At 39.8% G+C, this 18,651-nt stretch overlaps 1 long non-coding RNA gene and 1 pseudogene across 1 annotated transcript in view; one reads left to right on the forward strand and one right to left on the reverse strand.

Moving 5' to 3' along the window:
• Positions 1-15,708, forward strand: part of LOC132344358 (uncharacterized) — a 56,293-nt gene extending 40,585 nt beyond the window's left edge. Inside the window, exons 2-3 of the long non-coding RNA XR_009493606.1 lie at positions 13,481-13,606; positions 15,039-15,708. This is a non-coding gene — a long non-coding RNA (uncharacterized lncRNA). The remainder of the gene's footprint in view (positions 1-13,480; positions 13,607-15,038) is intronic.
• Positions 15,709-16,028: 320 nt separating this feature from the next.
• LOC100300281 (DDB1- and CUL4-associated factor 8-like) lies at positions 16,029-17,846 on the reverse strand (annotated as a pseudogene).
• Between the last annotated feature and the right edge of the window lie 805 nt (positions 17,847-18,651).

The following is an 18,651-nucleotide window of genomic DNA, read 5'->3' on the forward strand; positions in this document are numbered from 1 at the left end:
GTATGTAATCAAGTGATAAAAATTTTAAAAATCAATGGCATTTATTGCATCTTTTGTATGTTGGAATACATACAGTTAGGTTATTTATTAAAATTTAACTGATTATTTCCCTGATAATTATACTCTACTTCCCATACCACTCTCTCCCCCTACCTACCACACTCAAATGCCTAAGTTCATTGCTTCAAGGGAGGAGTGAGACAGCAGAAAAGAGAATTCAAGTTTATTCTGGATGAAGACACCTCACACTAAAGCCCTTAGGTAGAGGACATGTTAAGCATTGATGAAAATGGGGAAAAAAATCATAAGAATGAGGAACATTTCTTCATTTTCTTGATTTTCCCTATACTAAATATCTGAAAAGTTTAGTAGGAGTGGGAAGAAAACAATAGAGTGATTCTCACAATACAGAATAACCAGTACAAATCTGCTGTTGACTTGTCAAGCACATATGTTGGGTCTTCAGTGGCCATAACCACAAGTCTGTTCTAATTCCTGTGTATCTTTTAAGTCCTTGGGAACTTCAGTCAAATCTCTAAGAAAAGAGATAAATCGCCAAGTGACTGATAACAAGTTTCTACTATTCCAGTAAAATGAGTATCTTAAATGAAAATTAAGTGGGTAATAGAAAAAAATTAAAATAATTGTATATTTTGCACAACTAAGCTCTACACACTGCCTACCCACACTATATATACCCAATGACAGGTCTTCTATGAAAGTAATATGGAGCTTATGCTTCAGGGTCTCTCTTGCACAAGTCCCTGGTTTCTAGAAGTGCATGCAGGTGTGGTATTTTCTGTAAACCAGTTTGTACAGATAGCATTTATCTATAAGTATTTCTATAAAATTGTCTAAAGAGACCTCAAAGGAAATAAATCCGAATTTTTAAGGATCCAGCTACTTGTTGCCGGTTCTCTTTTTACTAATATATCGGAGAAGGCAATGGCACCCCACTCCAGTACTCTTGCCTGGAAAATCCCATGGATGGAGGAGCCTGGTAGGCTGCAGTCCATGGGGTCGCTAAGAGTCGGACACGACTGAACGACTTCACTTTCACTTTTCACTTTCATGCATTGGAGAAGGAAATGGCAACCCATTTGAATGTTCTTGCCTGGAGAATCCCAGGGACGGGGGAGCCTGGTGGCTGCCGTCTATGGGGTTACACAGAGTCGGACACGACCGAAGTGACTTAGCATAGCATAGGATAGCATATATATATATTTTTGAACATATTTATAATTACATAATTTTGTTTTCTTTTTGTAAAATAATGCCATCATGTTGGATAAACTTTAGGATCCACCCAACCTGGGCCCACCCTTGTTTGTGCTTGTATATACATATGAAAGAGAGAAAGTGTTAATCGCTCAGTCGTGTCTGACTCTTTGCAACCCATGGACTGTAGCCCACCATGCTCCTCTGTCCATGGAATTCTTCAGGCAAGAGTACTGGAGTGGGTAACCAACCATTCCCTTCTCCAGGGGATCTTCCTATTTTCTTCCTGTATGCAGTATAGTCATTATTTGAATGGCTTGCCATACTGATTTTCCCAGGGAAAATTTTTAAATGCAAAATCTACTACTGAAATCCCATTTTCATTTATTATGTGGGAAAAGCAACTACCCATAATTAGGCTGGGTTTCCCAGGTGGTGCAGTGGTCAAGAATCTGCCTGCCAGTGGAGGAGTCACAGGAGACGTTGGGTTCGATCCCTAGGCCCAGAAGATCCCCTGGAGGAGGAAGTAGCTACCCACTCCAGTATTCTTGCCTGGAAAATCCCATGGGGTTGCAAAGAATTGGACACAACTGAGCATGAGCATGAATAATTAGGCCAGAGGAAATATTTTAAGTTATATTTTGATATTTTTATTTATCATAAAATAACTCAAAGAAATAGTAATTATCTGGGATGATGCAAATTTCCTTTAAATAAGTTTTTATAAATCTTATAAACATTTTTTTCACAGATTTTAAAAGTAATGACGTTTTGTGAATGATACCTCTGGAAGTGATTAAGTTTATTATCTTCAGTATTTCTCCAAGAAATCAAGTAAGAAAACTTGGAGGTGCAGCATGACCTGGGATTTCCTTTTTCTCCTGTGTAATGAAAGTATGTCTGGACAGTTATTCCAAAAGACCATTATTTGTAGACACCAACCATCCTTCTTCCATATGATCTTCTGAAGTTCTTCAGGAAAATCCTATCAGTCTCAAAAACAGAGGATGCAGCCTCACCCAACAGCTATAAGACTCAGCAGGCTTCCTAACATTTAAATAGTGTGACTCCCTAAGAATTTCAGTCCTAAATTATCTTCTCCCTTTTCAGACATCTTGAGATCTTTAAAGACGATGCCTCAGGGTGAATCGCCGTTAAGTTCAGCACGTCAGGCTTTCGTTGTAGCTATCTAATCTAGAGGATCAAAATCCCCTAGAACTTTCCAAACATGAGATGCCCAGCCTCAGCCACTTTAGGTGATTTTTTTGGGAGCCCCAAACACATTTAACACTCTTTCTGAGATTTTTCTTGTTTACACTGATGAAACAGCGATACATCCCTCTCTCTGTCTTTTTTTTTAAACCTACTCTCACTTGCTTTTCTCTTCTGATGTTATACTTACAAGGTAATTTTCACTTAATCCTTTTCAGGTTTAATATCTACATTTGGCTATCTTTAAAAAATATTTTTAAGCCTGTTTGTTTTTTTTTTGGATGGTGATGTCAATTATATAAAAGATGATTACAAACTGAGAAAATACAAACAAATGAAGGTCCTCATTTAGTTGTTTCATAGGTACTAAGTCTAATCTGTTACGGGCACTTTGAAGCCAGATGACCAATATAGAGCACACACGTTCACCTTTATTCTTATCCCAGCTCTCTCAGTAGTAGTTTTCCACGTAACAATAGTAGTAGGAAAGGATTATGCCTATCTTTTTTGAGTCATGACCATCACATACCTTGGATTTATAAATAATTTCTTTGTGGAAAAATCATAATAGGAAAAACGTTATGAATGTGTTTTTCATAAGTTAAAAAATATAGAAATCGAGAGAATCGTTTGTATATCTTGGTCTGTTTTGATGAAAGGTTGGTGGAATTTCAATTTCTTGAAGGGTACTTGGAGGAGGGCAGTGACAAGACAAATGTAGAATTTCACAATTTAAAGTGATAGTGGTGCCAATTTTGAAATTTCTAAAACTCCCCAAAGAGATAAAAATATGAATGATTACTCCACGAAAAAGAAGTCTTCAGCTTGTCATGCTAATTATTCTATTTAATAGAGGAAAATATTTGCAGTTATGGTATAGCAAACTAGAGAACTGTTAAAATATCAGTCTAGAGGTTACTGGTAAAATGCTATGTATAAGAAAACAATGTACAAAAACTACGCCCCAAAATCTACAATTCTGCGGGAAAACATGTGGAGTACTCACAATGGAACAGAGTCTGTAAAGGAATACTGAAAGATATAAGGCAAACTAGATCACATATACAAGCATACTTCATTTTGTTGTCTTTGGGGATATTGTGATTTTTACAAATTGAAGTTTTGTAGCAACCTTGTGTTGAGCCTCTATAGGTGCCATTTTTCCAACAGCATTTGCTCATTTCATGTCTCTGAGTCACGTTTTGGTATTTTTCAGAATTTTCAAACCTTTTCATTTCATTGTTAAGGTGGTCTGTTATCACTGATATTTGATGTTACTATTGTATTGGGGTGCCACAAATTGCACCTATATAAGATGGCAAACTTAATAAATGTGTGTGTTCTGACTTCTCTATCTACCAGTCCCAAGTCTCTATCCTCAGGCCTCCTTATTCCCTAAGACACAACATTAATGAAATTAGGCCAATTAATAACCCTACAGTGACCTCTAAATGTTCAAATGAAGAGTCGCACATCTCTGACTTTAAATGAAAAGCTAGAAATCATTGAGTTTAGTGAGAAAGGCAGGTCAAAAGCTGAGATAGGCTGAAAGCTAGACTTCTTGCACCAAATAGTTAGCTGAGCAAAGTTTCCTGAAGCAAATCAAAAGCACTGCCCTAAACATCCTGCTAATGGAGAAAGTCTGAGTGGTCTGGATAGAAGAGAAAACCAGCCACAACATTCCCTTAAGGCAAAGCCTAAATCCAAGGCAGAGCCCTAACTCTCTTCAATTCTATAAAGGCTGAGAGAGGTGAGGAAGTTTCAGAAGAAAAATTTAGAACTAGCAGAGATTGGTTCATGAGGCTTAAAAAAAGTTGTCTCCACTCACAGACTTAGAAAACGAATTTATGGTTGCCAGAGTAGTGGGGAAGCATGGGGAAGGGGAGGGACAGTTAGGGAGTTTGGAATGGACAGGTACACACGGCTATATTTAAAATGAATAACCAACAAGGACCTACTGTATAGCACAGGGAACTCTGCTCAATGTGGCAGCCTGGATGGGGTGGGGGGGAGAATAGATACATGTATATGTATGGCTGAGCCCCTTTGCTGTCCACCTGGAAATATCACAATATTGTTAATTGGCTATACTGCAATATAAAATAAAAAGTTCAAACGTTAAGTGTGTGTATATATATATATATGTAATTTTAAAAAGTAAAGACAAAAGTCATCTCCATAACATAAAAGTTCAGATAAAGCAGCAAGTATGAATGTAGAAACTGCAGCATGTTATCCAGAAATTCTAGCTAAGATAAGTACTGAAGGTAGCTGTACTAAACAGCAGATTTTCAGTATAAATGACCATCTTTATATTGGAAGAAAATGCCATCTGGGATTTTTGTAACTAGAGAGGAGAAGTCAGTGCCTGGCTTCAAAGCTTGTAAGGCCAGTCTGTCTCTCTTATGAGGGGCTAATACACCTGGTCACCCAAGAGCTCTGATGAAAATGTACAATGAGGTTAATGTCATGCCTGTTAATACAAGATCCATTCTGCAGCCAGTGTGATATGATAGCACACAGACAGTCTGAGCATCTCATTAATAAGTGATTGGAATATGAGCATTTAACAAAATGACTATTTACAAAAAGCTCATATGTAATTCTTGCACTAAAAGAATGATACTTTATTGTCTTTGTTCTAGTATAGCAATTGCCCTAAAATGGCTTCTGATTTCAGTGGACAATATTAGTCTTTTTTCAGGAGGGTGGACAAGAAGTCTTTCTTTCTTTTTTTCTTCATTCATTTGAATTTTTTTGAGGAATAATTGAAAATATAATTATATGTATTTTAAATGTACATATATACATTACATATATTCCTCCCCTACCCACTACAGAGAGCAGATAGAGTGAGTTTGCCAAAGAAACTCAAAACTTTAACACTTTCCTTCATGGCATGCAAAATTCTGTTCCCATTCAGCTGGTGACTTGATGAGAGTCTTTGACCCTAACCTACTTTAGTGCTCCTGCAAAGCAGAACATTTATCCCAAGGCCAGGCTATACATCAGGCAAAAAAAAAAAACTCACTTTTTACTCTCAAATTGTGTGCTTGGGTTGGGGGTGAGAAAGAGAGGTTGCTGAAGTTGGGGAACTCCTTGAGCACCTCCTAACAGTTGACTGTGTGATTTACCCTGCTCTCAACCTGTGCTCTTTCTTCTGTGAATACACAGGGTTACAAAAACAGCCCTTTGGTGAGCTTATGGGGTATGCACTCCATTGGGGAAGGAGATGAGCAGCCATCAGAAAATTCTCACCTGCACCTTAGTGAAAGTGATGCTCCAAAAGTTCCAAAAGCCCCTGTTAGAATATCTGGGAGACACAGAATATACAGAGTGATAATTTGATATGCACATATATTTTGGAATGATTACCAGGATCAAGATAGTTCATATATATATCATCTCAAATAGTTAACTCTTTTTTTGTATGTATGGTGAGAATGCTTATAATATAATCTTAGCAACTTTTAAGTACTCAATATCATTAAATGTAGTTCATACCATATTATTAACTGTAGTCACCATGCTGTACTTTAGATCCTCTGAACTTATAATTGAAAGTTTGTACCATGTGACCTACATCTCCTCAATTCCCCCCTCCAAGTCCCTGGCAACCACCAGTATAGACAATGGAATATTATTCAGCCACGAAAAAGATGGAAATCCTGCCATTTGTGATATCACGGATGAACCTGCAGGGCATTGTGCTAAGTGAAATAAGCATGATAGAAAAGGACAAATACTGTTGCTACCACTTATATGTGGAATCTAAAAATTTTTAAATCTGATTTCATAGAGACAATTTCAGCCTTTAATGATCCCATTAGACCTCACTCTATACTTTAAAACACATCTTTACTCAGAAATTGAGGCAACTGTTTTGCTAATATTTATTTCTTTATACACCATCCTAGACTGTGTTGGAATGGTTCTTTTCCCATGTTAGGGCATCTAATACTCAGTACAGAGGTTTCTCAGGTAATAAAAGAGTATAAGAGCATGACTTTCCACTGTGGTACTCTGTAGGAGACTCCTTCCTTGATCATTCTAGGAAGAGCCTAGATTTGTGTAGCACTGAAATTGTAAGCACTCTATGTATATGTGTAAGTATAATCAACAGAAAGTTTTATAAGTATTTTGATACGAAGTGCAGATTTCAGATTGGATCTTAAATGAGTTTGACTTGGAACTGTGCAGAAATCATGGATGCCATGATCATGACTGTTAGCTAAATCAGACAGAGGCACCTCTTTTGTCTCCAGTGGAGTGAGGTTTTGCTGCACATTGGTTTTTATCCATTTACATACTTCATTTGAATTTCAAGTAGCGTATCACTCTAGCGTTAGCCGAGGCAAATCTCTTGAGTTACTGTTTTATTCTAAAAATTCTAAATTCCTTGCAAAACTTCTATTTCCCTAGAATGTTTTTTTTTCCTACTTTCTGAGAAAACTAAGCTCAATTGTCCTCTCTCTTCTCAAAACTGCAAAATTCCCTCCTCCAGGGGTCTAATTGATGGCCTCACTTCATATTTTACAGGACAGAAAGCTGAAACCATCACATCAAACTCCTCACCCCACCCATTTTTACACCACCAAACCTGTTAGTTTGCTTGACTGAATTCATACCGTCTTTGTCTGATCCTCAGAAAGGGAGGATCCTCCACTGGTTTCGAGCTCACGTCTCCTTAAGGGCTTCAATCTTAGAGATTTCCACCACAATTCACTACATCGTTTCTTTCTCACACGTAGATGTTTACTGTCAGTATGGATTTTTCTAATATTCTTAACTTTAAAAATAAAGTATAATAACGATTCCTTAATTGTACACTTTCTTCCAGCTATCACTCCATTTCTTTTAACTCTTCATAGCGAAACTCGAAAGACTTGCCTACAATCACCATTTTATTTGTTTTCCTCCTATATATTCCTCAAGCAGTGCAAATATGACTTACACTTTACCTCTGTTCTAAAGATGTAAATAAAATTTTACTTACTGCAGGGGTAAGTTTCCTGTTAAAAGATCAGTGGCTTAAAGAAAGCAGCTATGCATGAATACTTTGTACAGTTCCTAAATACTAAGCACTTTACAATTTAGTTTGGTAAAATGTCTCCCAGTAAGAAGTTTATTTCTTTTAAAAATTTACTAAATGTTGTCCTTTAAAATTTCATCTTTATTTCAATTTACACTTTTTATTGCACTTTTATTAGAAGCAGCTTACCAGAAGCACAGCATTGAACAAAACAGTCAAAGAAATGATGAAAGAAAGAACATTTTCTAAAGGTCACAAATAATGAAAGTTACTCAGCATGAATCACAAAATAAGTAGAGACTCAAAAAACCAAGGGAACTGGATTATTTCTACTGATACAATTAACGTTACCAGAATTATTATGGCTACTAAAGTTAGATTTTATCCTGGATTTTTAATTAAAAAAAAAAAACTTAGTTTTTTTTTTTTTAATAATTTGGGATTTATAGAAAAGTTCCAAAGATAGTACAGAGAGTTTCCACCTACCCCTCACTGTTTCCCCTGATGTTAACATCTTATATCACCTCGATATTATTATCTGCAATAAAGTACAAGATGCTACAGGTTTATCTTGTATATACCCTGCCTTGAAGGGGCCAACTAGAATACAGATTTTATCAGACATTTCTCCAAGTTTCCCTGGTTCCTTTTATTGGAGAACGGTATTAGAAATCTGGGTGCTGGTGGTGCTCATTACTTCTGGGTGGTCACTGTTGTCACTGCCAGGGCCTCTCAGTGGAGAGGGCTATGAAACGTATGTCAGTATGCTGACCCATGTGGGTCTCCCAAGTGGCTCAGTGGTGAAAAATCTGCCTGCCAGTACAGGAGGCATGTGTTCGATCCCTGGGTTGGGAAGATCCCCTGGAGTAGGAAATGGCAACCCACTTCAGTGTTCTTGCCTGGAGAAGCCCATGGACAGAGAAGCTTGGCAGGCCACAGTCCGTAGGGTTGCAAAGAGTTGGACATGACTGAGAGACTAAAACAACAATCCTGACACATGTATACACACTTGTCTATAATTCTGTCTGCATTTATCCACCTCTGTATAATTTATGCTAACCAAATAGGGGTTCATAGTGATAACCCCAACTCTAATTCAGTACTACAGAGTTTGTCTAATCTTTCCTCCTTAAATAGCTATAATTTCCTCCTCTAGCAATAAGAAACCTGGTTTTCACCATCCTTCATCCATTTATTTATTTATTCATCCTGAGACATATATATAAAAAAGCAGATTGAGAATTATTAATTAACTTGAATCCTTGTGAGAAAGAAATTTACCAGCTACAGTTTTTAGATATACTTCTTTGGTCTTCAGCCAAACAGTTGCTCTTCAAAACACTGTTTGACAAAGTTATTTAGCCAACTTCTTTTCCTCTCACTTGCTTCAGTGAGGTTATGTCACACGTTTTTAGTAGTTTCATTTGTCATAGTGTGTATTCCTTTTTTTTTGTGTGTGTGTGTATTCCTTTTTGAGATCTCCTGACATCCTGGTTGAATTTCTTTTAGTTTGCATATATTAAAGTTTACTCTTTTAGATGTACAATGTTGTGAGTTTTGACAAATGCATTGAATCATATATCCACCACTCCAGTAGCATTTAGAGTAGATCTCTATCACCCTAAAATTCTACAGGTTTTTTTGTTTGTTTGTTTTTTTGAGAGAGGAAACCACTATGAGAAAGCACACAGGAAAAAGTCTTTCCTCTCAAATATTTGGCTCTATCTGATGATGTTAAGTTAAATTTTATTTCCATATTTCTAAAAACATTTTTAAAATTTTGCAGATACACTAAGAATTCATAATTATAAGCTTTTAAACAATATTCATGAGTGTGACTATCAATTACTACTTACTAATCTCAAAGGATGAGCCTCCCAGGTGGCTCAGTGGTAAAGAATCTGTCTGCCAGTACAGGAGATGTGGGAGATGCGGATTTGATCCCTGGGTCAGGAAGATCCCCTGGAGGAGGAACTGGCAACCGTCTCCAGTATTCTTGCCAGGAAAATTTCAAGGACAGAATAGCCTGGTGGGCTACAGTCCATGGGATCGTAAAGAGTTGGACACAACTGAGCTACTGAGCATGCATGCAATCTCAGGGGATAACATCTGAGAACAAAACCTTATCTCTTATTTAGAGAGCAACTCACTGTAGAAAAGAAAAGAGAGGCTACACCATATGATCCAAGATCTTAATGGGGTTGTATATCATTGATCTCAGTCCCTCACAGTTTTGGTCATACGTGTCAGCTGAGAAAGATAGTCTCTAAAATATCTGGGTCATTATATCTTTGTAAAGAGTAATCAAAAGAACCAGTCACTCAAAATCAAAGCTGTACTTTGATTCTAGACAGAGATCCATAAGCAACAGCCTCTTCAGCTAATATCACCCAGATCAATGGGTAGCTGAGGGTGGAAGTACTGTCCCTACTGCAGCATATCCTGTTTTTATATTTTGTACTTTTTTTTTTTTGATTCATTGTTATTTTGTCTGTTCTTCTCAGAGGCTTACAATTCAATTTCAGGGGCTTGAGTTACTAACATAACTGCCATATAGCTGACAGAAGTCCGAGGTGGGACTACAGCCACCTTACTAGATGAAAGGTGACTCTTAAATATCATGAAAGAATCTTGAGATGTGGGTTCTCAATTTCCATCATCAGCTATACCAAGTTCAGTTCAGTTCAGTTCAGTTCAGTCGCTCAGTCGTGTCTGACTCTTTATGACCCCCTGGACTGCAGCGCACCAGGCTTCCCTGTCCATCACCAACTCCCAGAGTTTACTCAAACTCATGTCCCTTGAGTCAGTGATGCCATCCAACCATTTCATCCTCTGTTCACTTCTCCTGCTGCCTTGAATCTTTCCCAGCATCAGGGTCTTTTCCACTCAGTTCTTCACATCAGGTGGCCAAAGTATTGGAGTTTCAGCTTCAACATCAGTCCTTCCAATGAATATTCAGGGCTGATTTCCTTTAGGATGGGCTGGTTGGATCTCCTTGCAGTCCAAGGGACTCTCAAGAGTCTTCTCCAACACCACAGTTCAAAAGCATCAGTTCTTTGGCACTCAACTTTCTTTATGGTCCAACTCTCACATCCATACATGACTACTGGAACGACCATAGCTTTGACTAGACTGACCTTTGTTGGCAAAGTTACATCTCTGCTTTTTAATATGCTGTTTATAGAGTGATCATAGCTTTTCTTCCAAGGAGCAACCATCTTTTAATTTCATGGCTGCAGCCACCATCTGCAGTGGTTTTGTAGCCCAAGAAAATAAACTCTGTCACTGTTTCCATTGTTTCCCCATCTATTTGCCATGAAGTGATGGGACCAGATGTCATGATCTTAGTTTTCTGAATGTTGAGTTTTAAGCCAACTTTTTCACTCTCTTTCACTTTCATCAAGAGGCTCTTTAGTTATTCTTTGCTTTTTGTCATAAGGGTGGTATCATGTACATATCTGAGGTTATTGATATATCTCCCGGCAGTCTTGATTCCAGTTTGTGCTTCATCCAGCCCAGCATTTTGCATGATGTACTCTGCATAGAAGTTAAATAAGCATGGTGACAATATACAGCCTTGATGTACTCCTATGTAAACCTATTTGGAACCAGTCTGTTGCTCCATGTCCAGTTCTAACTGTTGCTTCTTGACCTGCATACAGATTTCTCAAGAGGCAGGTAAGGTGAACTGGTATTCCCATCTCTTTCAGAATTTTCCACAGTTTATTGTGACCCACACAGTCAAAGGCTTTGGCATAGTCAATAAAGCAGAAATAGATGTTTTTCTGGAACTTTCTTCCTTTTTCGATAATCCAACGGATGCTGGCCATTTGATCTCTGGTTCCTCTGGCTTTTCTAAATTCAGCTTGAATATCTTGAAATTCACAGCTCATGTACTGTTGAAGTCTGGCTTGGAGAATTTTGAGCATTACTTTGCTTGTGTGTGAGTTGAGTACAATTGTGCAGTAGTTTGAACATTCTTTGGCATTGCCTTTCTTTGGGATTGAAATGAAAAGTGACCTTTTCCAGTCCTGTGGCCACTGCTGAGTTTTCCAAATTTGCTGGCATATTGAGTGCAGCAGTTTCACAGCATCATCTTTTAGGATTTGAAACAGCTCAGCTGGAATTCCATCACCTCCACTAGCTTTGTTCGTATATAAGGCACACTTCAACCAAATTACCATGCACCAAAACAGTGATGCTATATATCACTATTTGTTGCAAAAATTTAGTTGTAAACTCTATGTGAGCCCCTGCTCTGCACCTTTTTAGCTCAATGACTTTGGAAAGTTAACTTCTCTGAACTTGTTTCCTGTCTTCCATTTTAATATGGTTTTTATGTAGAAAAACTGAGAAATTACACTTTGATATACTTGATAGTGTTTATGTGTATTTTATTTCCATAGATGGTTGCTTGAATAATGGGGTTAGAGATAAAGAGGCTATTGAAGCTAGGAAAGAAAAATTAACATTATACTTTGAGTAAAGCAGCAGGGTAGGAAGCTTCTCAGGCCCCTCCAATGAAAACATCCAATACCCCTAGTTTTCCTGAGAACACAGCTTGAGACTAGTGTGTTGTGAACTTGGTCTGTGATACATCCATCTCTGAAACCTCATTGTTGAGTTAAGAAATAGATATAAAGTGCTCCATAAGCTTTGAAAACTAAAAGTCTAAACCACTAATTTTACTGTTGAAGAGACTGAAGTCAAGGTAAATTAAGATAGTGAACTTCATAGCAGCTGATACAGGATGGCTACGATCCAATCTATTGTAAATTTATTATTCTTTTTGTTCACAACATGGTAGAATGAGCACTGCTGAAGGTCAGTTTTGGACGAACAGAACTCACCAAAAATTTTTTGGCCTGCCATTTAGCTATTAGGCTCCCATTATATTTTTTTCCCCCTCTCTTCTTTTCCACACCTATCCTTTTAAGGAACGGCCGCCAGATGTCTTTTTAAAAGTATAGTTTGGCATCTGTCACAATTTAATGCAGTTAAATTCTGTGCATAATTAGGAGACAATTATAATATTGCATAAAGGCCATGAGGGCCTACACAGAACTGTCCTGTAGAAATTCCATATTGGACTGAAAATAATCGATGCTGAAAAATTAAATTTAAAGGTGCAGTTTTGCCCGCTAATAAGCAAATATGATAGAATTGTTCACTTTGCCCACCATCTCATGGAAGGCTAGAGCAATATTGTATTGCTCTCTTCTATATGCTAATAGGACCAATATTTGCATAAATTAAAATTGCAACAATTCCATTTTCTGGGAACTACACTGCGTGCATGTGTGTGTGTGTGTGTGTGTGTGTGTGTGTGTGTGTTAAGTTGCTTCAGTCGTGTCTGACTCTTTGTGACTCCATGGACTGCACCCTGCCAGGCTCCTCTGTCCATGGGCTTCTCCAGGCAAGAATACTGGAGTGGGTTGCCACGTCCTTCTCTGGAGGATCTTCCTGACCCAGGGATTGAACGCCTCTCTTACGTCGCCTGCATTGGCAGGCAGGTCCTTTGCCACTAGCGCCACCTGGGAAGCCCCAGTGGAACTACACTACCAGCTGGATTTTCACCTATAATCATATATTTTTCAAATTAATTATTTGACTCCCTATCTTAATCAAGTCCAACCTTTCTCTTTAGAGGCCTTTTACTCCTCCAGATGGCAAATTACCCATGTCATCTGGGGACTTAACACAGTTCAAAGTAGTTGGAGGCGGTTGCATCAGTCAGAGTTCTAACCAAAAAACAGAAACGCTGGGGTGATATGCATATTAACAGGTGACTTATATAGGGACCTGATAGTGTGTAATTGTAGGAGCTGTTTAAAGAGTCTTCATAAGACTTTTTTTTTTTTTGTCTTTGCTTGAGGTGCTGGAGCCCAAAGCCAGCAGCATCTAGGAAAGAGAGATGGATGTGAAGTAGGGAAAGCAAGGATGGACTGGAAGCCATGAGGAATAGCTGGACCCCACAGGGACAGACTGGAACTCATGTTGATCTTTCACTGCCCCTAGACCTCCAACTCTGATGACGTGAATGCTCTGCAGAAGTGGGCACTGTCTTTTATGGAGCTGGTGAAGCTGAAAGATAGGAAGGGACACTGGTGCAGCTGTTGCCCAGGCTTGCTGCCTGACACTAAGGTAAGCCAGCAGATCATATGCCCTTGAGCCTACTTTCGGAGAATAAAACAAATACTTTACCTTTGGCTTCCAAATCTTTCTCCAAATGCCTCTTATAGCACAAGCAATCTCAGAACCATGCAGAGGACTCTGAACAAAGTTTTAGCTCATAGTACAAATCCTGCACAGAGGTAAACCTGCTTCTAAACAGCAGGTGAAAAAAGAATTGGGTAATTAATCTGCTCTTGCTGTTGTTCTTACCACCACTTGAGTGTCACCAGAAGTTCCACGTGTTCTTTCCAATGTTGTGTTGATTTTGTTGTTAGTATACATCCCACCCAGCTGTGCAGGGCTGCCCCAAACTTGGGATTCTAGTTCAAAACTGTTGTTTTAAACCACAGTGCTTGGTTCAAAGTCACTGGGTTCTCTGGGGACTTTTAAGGTCCTTTCCTGACAGCAGACCTTGGTAGGGACTGCCACTTGCTCACAGATCCCCAGGCAGTTGTCCCTAACTTTGAATCTCAGTGAGTAGGAACTCAGTCAAGTTATTTTCCATTCAAAAGTCTAATCTCATTATGTAGATTTCTCAACTTGCTCCCAAGGGGCCATGAACCATATCCACTTTAAGGAGTATTATCAAAGTAAAATCATGGTCAGGCCACAGAATGTCTTATTATACCCTTCCTCCCCAGCAAATATCTGCAAAGAAGGGTGTGTTATACTTCACAGGGGTGTTGGGGGAAAGGCAAGCCTCTGTATTCCCTTACACAAAAAACAGGTATAAAACAAAACTAAATATTACTATTGAACAGTAACTGGAAATCCAGTACCCCAAACTGACATTAAATAAGGTTTAAAACAAGATATTTTTAATTGCAACTTAACCTTTTATAAACAGTTGAAGAAGGTGTGAAGCAATGCATGTGTGTCTAATGGGATATTTCTTCCAATATTATCAAAGTTATCGATAAGTATAAACAACTCATTAGTGTAACATTAAATTATTATTAAAGTTAGATATATATTTTCACATATTAGAAATTCTTATATTCCTGGTTGGTATCATAGGAGATGGTAGTCCCAAGAGGACTTTCTAGAAGGTAATCCTGTGGGAATTCTCAAGCCATGAAAATTTAAAAGAATTGAAAGTGCAGAGTAAACAATGCTATGTGATTAAGTTTAATTCTTGCCACCCTCTATGTGCTCAAATTAATCACTATTAATATATGAGTTCAGAAAATGTGGACAAAGCAAGTTATTTTTTCTAGAATGATGAATTATCTTGTTAGGAATTTATCTACCCACCTCTCCCCTTTTCCTTTTCTGTGATAGAGAATGAGAGTCTGTGTATGTGTGTGTGTAAGCATGTGTGTATGATTAAGTGTCCATATTTAAGGAACAAGACCATGGTTTGTTTTATTTTAAAGAATAAACATATTTCTGAATTTTTCAGGTCATCTGAGGAAACTAATCTTTAAACTTCTAAAAGTGAAAAAATGAGGAAACCAGAAGGGAAAGAGACACGTGTACCCCAATATTCATCGCAACACTGTTTATAATAGCCAGGACATGGAAGCAACCTAGATGTCCATCAGCAGATGAATGGATAAGAATGCTGTGGTACATATACACAATGGAGTATTACTCAGCCATTAAAACTAATACATTTGAATCAGTTCTAATGAGGTGGATGAAACTGGAGCCTATTATACAGAGTGAAGTACGCCAGAAAGAAAAACACCAATACAGTATACTAATGCATATTTATGGAATTTAGAAAGATGGTAACAATAACCCTGTGTACGAGACAGCAAAAGAGACACTGATGTATAGAACAGTCTTATGGACTCTGTGGGAGAGGGAGAGGGTGGGAAGATTTGGGAGAATGGCACTGAAACATGTATAATATCATGTATGAAACGAGTTGCCAGTCCAGGTTCGATGCACCATACTGGATGCTTGGGGCTGGTGCACTGGGACGACCCAGAGGGATGGTATGGGGAGGGAGGAGGGAGGAGGGTTCAGGATGGGGAACACAGGTATACCTGTGGTGGATTCATTTCAATATTTGGCAAAACTAATACAATATTGTAAAGTTTAAAAATAAAATAAAATAAAAATAAATAAAAAATAAGTGAAAAAATGGCCATTTTCAGAGTATCAGAAATGAGAAGGTAGATTCAATAAGGCTATTAATTTTTTCACCAGAATTATGAAATTTAGAAGTCAATCATAAGAGAACAAAGGAAAAGAGGCATAGCTAAACTCCTTATTTATTCCTATAGATATAAGGGGTAAAGAGGGAAGAGTAAAGAAACCAAGTGAAGGAGGAAGAATGTGAAGAAGGAAAGGGGGAAGGCACAGGAGGGAGATGGAAGAGGCAATTTCTACTGTGGAAAGCAGATCAAAGACAACAAGCTAATCTAGTAAACTAAATCTTGAAGTCCAGCCTTCTGAGGTGAAGCCCAGCTGGAGCTGGAGTGCAAGGCTTTCAGGATAGCAGGCACTGCACACAGTCTTGGTTCTCTTCCTCCTCCGACACATCTGAGGTACTGGAAGACTCATCTGAGTTGGTTTCCACCACCTCGATTCCAGTAGCTCCCTACTGCGGGCAATGTCCTCTCTGTGTCAGGTGATGCATGAGGAACCAAAGCATATGGCTTTCGAACAGATGAGTATGGTGCTTTCTGTCTTTATCTCGTCCCTGCTTGTTCCTCTTAATCACACTGTTTAAGCCAGCAAGGCAAGTGATAACTTTAGCTGTGGGTACCCAGATCTTAGCATTGCGGTCTAGGCCGCTGGTCGCCATCACAGGTAGGTAAGGATGGGCTTCAATACAGTTAATAGTCCCTCCTTTATCCCCTTCCATGTACTGAACAATCTGGCAGGATGACTTCTCCCAGAAGATGTGCCCGCAATCACTGCCACTCATGATGAACTCACTTCTGGGACCGTAGAAATTGACACCTTTGACTGTGGCATTATTTCTGTGCCCCTTGTGTCTTTTCACATATTGGGCTCCATCAACATGAGAGGACTTGAAGAGGTAAATATCCTCATCATTGTAACTGGCCAGGAGCTCTGTGCCATTGTGACTGTACACAAGGCAGGTAATGTGAGCTTTAGCATCACAGTTGGGTAGGTGATGAGGACAAAATTTCTTGAGCACTCCATTATTATCACTCTAATTAATCTTCCTCTGGTCATAAATTCTTACAAACTGATCTCATCCGCCCACTGCAAAATGGTAATTATTGGCAGGATTCACATAGATCGAATACAGCCCCACTCTCTTCTCCTTCTCTCTGGTTACCACCACTTTTGAAGCCGGCTGGCCTTGTCTGAGATCAATGGCAAAGACAATTGCATCTTCACCTGAAGTGAGGAACTTAAAAGGGGAGTCAGGATCCAGACCCAACTTGTGGGAGGCTCCCCTGTGCTGGGCCACACATTTAGTTTTCCCGCAGTGTGGGAGAGCAGACAGCTCGGCTATGCAGATCTGCCCATCGCAGCCACACATGGCCAGGGTGGTATCACCACAGTGGGGAAGGAACTTGGCCTGCTAAACATTATTTCTGTGACCACTCTCAAACTCCAGTACTGGCTGCCGATGCACCCAGTCCCACAATATCACTTTCAGGTCATCACTGCTAGTGGCCAGCCAGGTGCCACACTGGTTAAAGTGCACAGTGTTAACACAAACATTGTGGCCTGCAAGCCAATACTGCAGGTGGAAATGCTGCACAAAGACTCTTGCCCCACAGGCCTCATACACAAAGTGGGCACTTGAACCCAGCTGCCGCTCTCGAAGAGCATTCAGGACTTTCCAACGTGGGTTGGGGAGGGTGGATATCTCGGAAGCTACCCGTTCCTCCAGGGCCCAATCCTTGGCATATAAATACTGGGCTTGGGCTTGATTAGCCTCACGGCACTGTACCTGAGGCCACTTTTCTTGTGCCAATGCTTCCTTCACTTCTCCTTCCTTTCCCGGCTTTCCTAACTGGTACTGGAACTGGTTCCTATCACCCGTTAAGAAATGTCCAGCATCTCCCATGCTTTCCAAATCAATGTTTTTATTGGTACTTGCTGTGTCGGCACCTTGATTTGCTCTGCCGGGCTGGCCAGGGCTGCCACCATCGCCGGCACTGCCACCATTTCTGGTCACTTCCGCATTGGCGCCACCTGCCTCCGATCTGGAATGCTCCTCGGAGTTTCTCTGTATCTCAGATTGGCTGTCTTTGATGCTCACGTAGTCAGACATCTCTTAAGGATGCGTGCTCTAGTCTAGAAAAAAAAAAAGTCTTTGAACCCTGCAGAAGACAGTAGGCCGGCAGTGAAAAAGCTACAACCAGCAGCACCAAGGAGAAGGCACTGGCACCCCACTCCAGCACTGTTGCCCGGAAAATCCCATGGACGGAGGAGCCTGGTGGGCTGCAGTCCATGGGGTCGCTAAGAGTCAGACACGACTGAGTGACTTCACTTTCACTTTCCACTTTCATGCATTGGAGAAGGAAATGGCAACCCACTCCAGTGTTCTTGCCTGGAGAATCCCATGGACAGAGAAGCCTGGTAGGCTGCAGTCCATGGGGTCGCACAGAGTCGGACACGACTGAAGCGACTTGGCAGGCAGCAGCACCAAACAGAGAAGGCAGTGCCACCCCACTCCAGTACTCTTGCCCAGAAAATCCCAGAGACAGGGGAGCCTGGGGGGCTGCCGTCTATAGGGTCGCACAGAGTCGGACACAACTGAGCGACTTAGCAGCAGGAGCAGCACCAAAATGCAAACCGCAAAATGCAAAGGGGTGGGGCAAGTGCCGCCTAAGGCATTACGAGTACGGGAGCTGGTAAGGTTCAAAAGACTTCATCTCATTTAGCGTCTTGCATCATTTCGAGACTGCCTAGATTTTTCCAGAACCTAAGCCACGTCCCCGGAAGACATCTTGTATTGTCCGCTATTGCGCATACCGTTCTACTGAGTGTGATACAGATCGTGCTTTGTAGAACAATTTTATTAGAAAGTCATCTGCAAAGGTACTCCTCAGGCAAAACGGCTATGGTAAGACTCT

The sequence above is a fragment of the Bos taurus genome, chromosome X, assembly GCF_002263795.3.
Source record: "Bos taurus isolate L1 Dominette 01449 registration number 42190680 breed Hereford chromosome X, ARS-UCD2.0, whole genome shotgun sequence".
Taxonomy (NCBI): Eukaryota; Metazoa; Chordata; class Mammalia; order Artiodactyla; family Bovidae; genus Bos; species Bos taurus.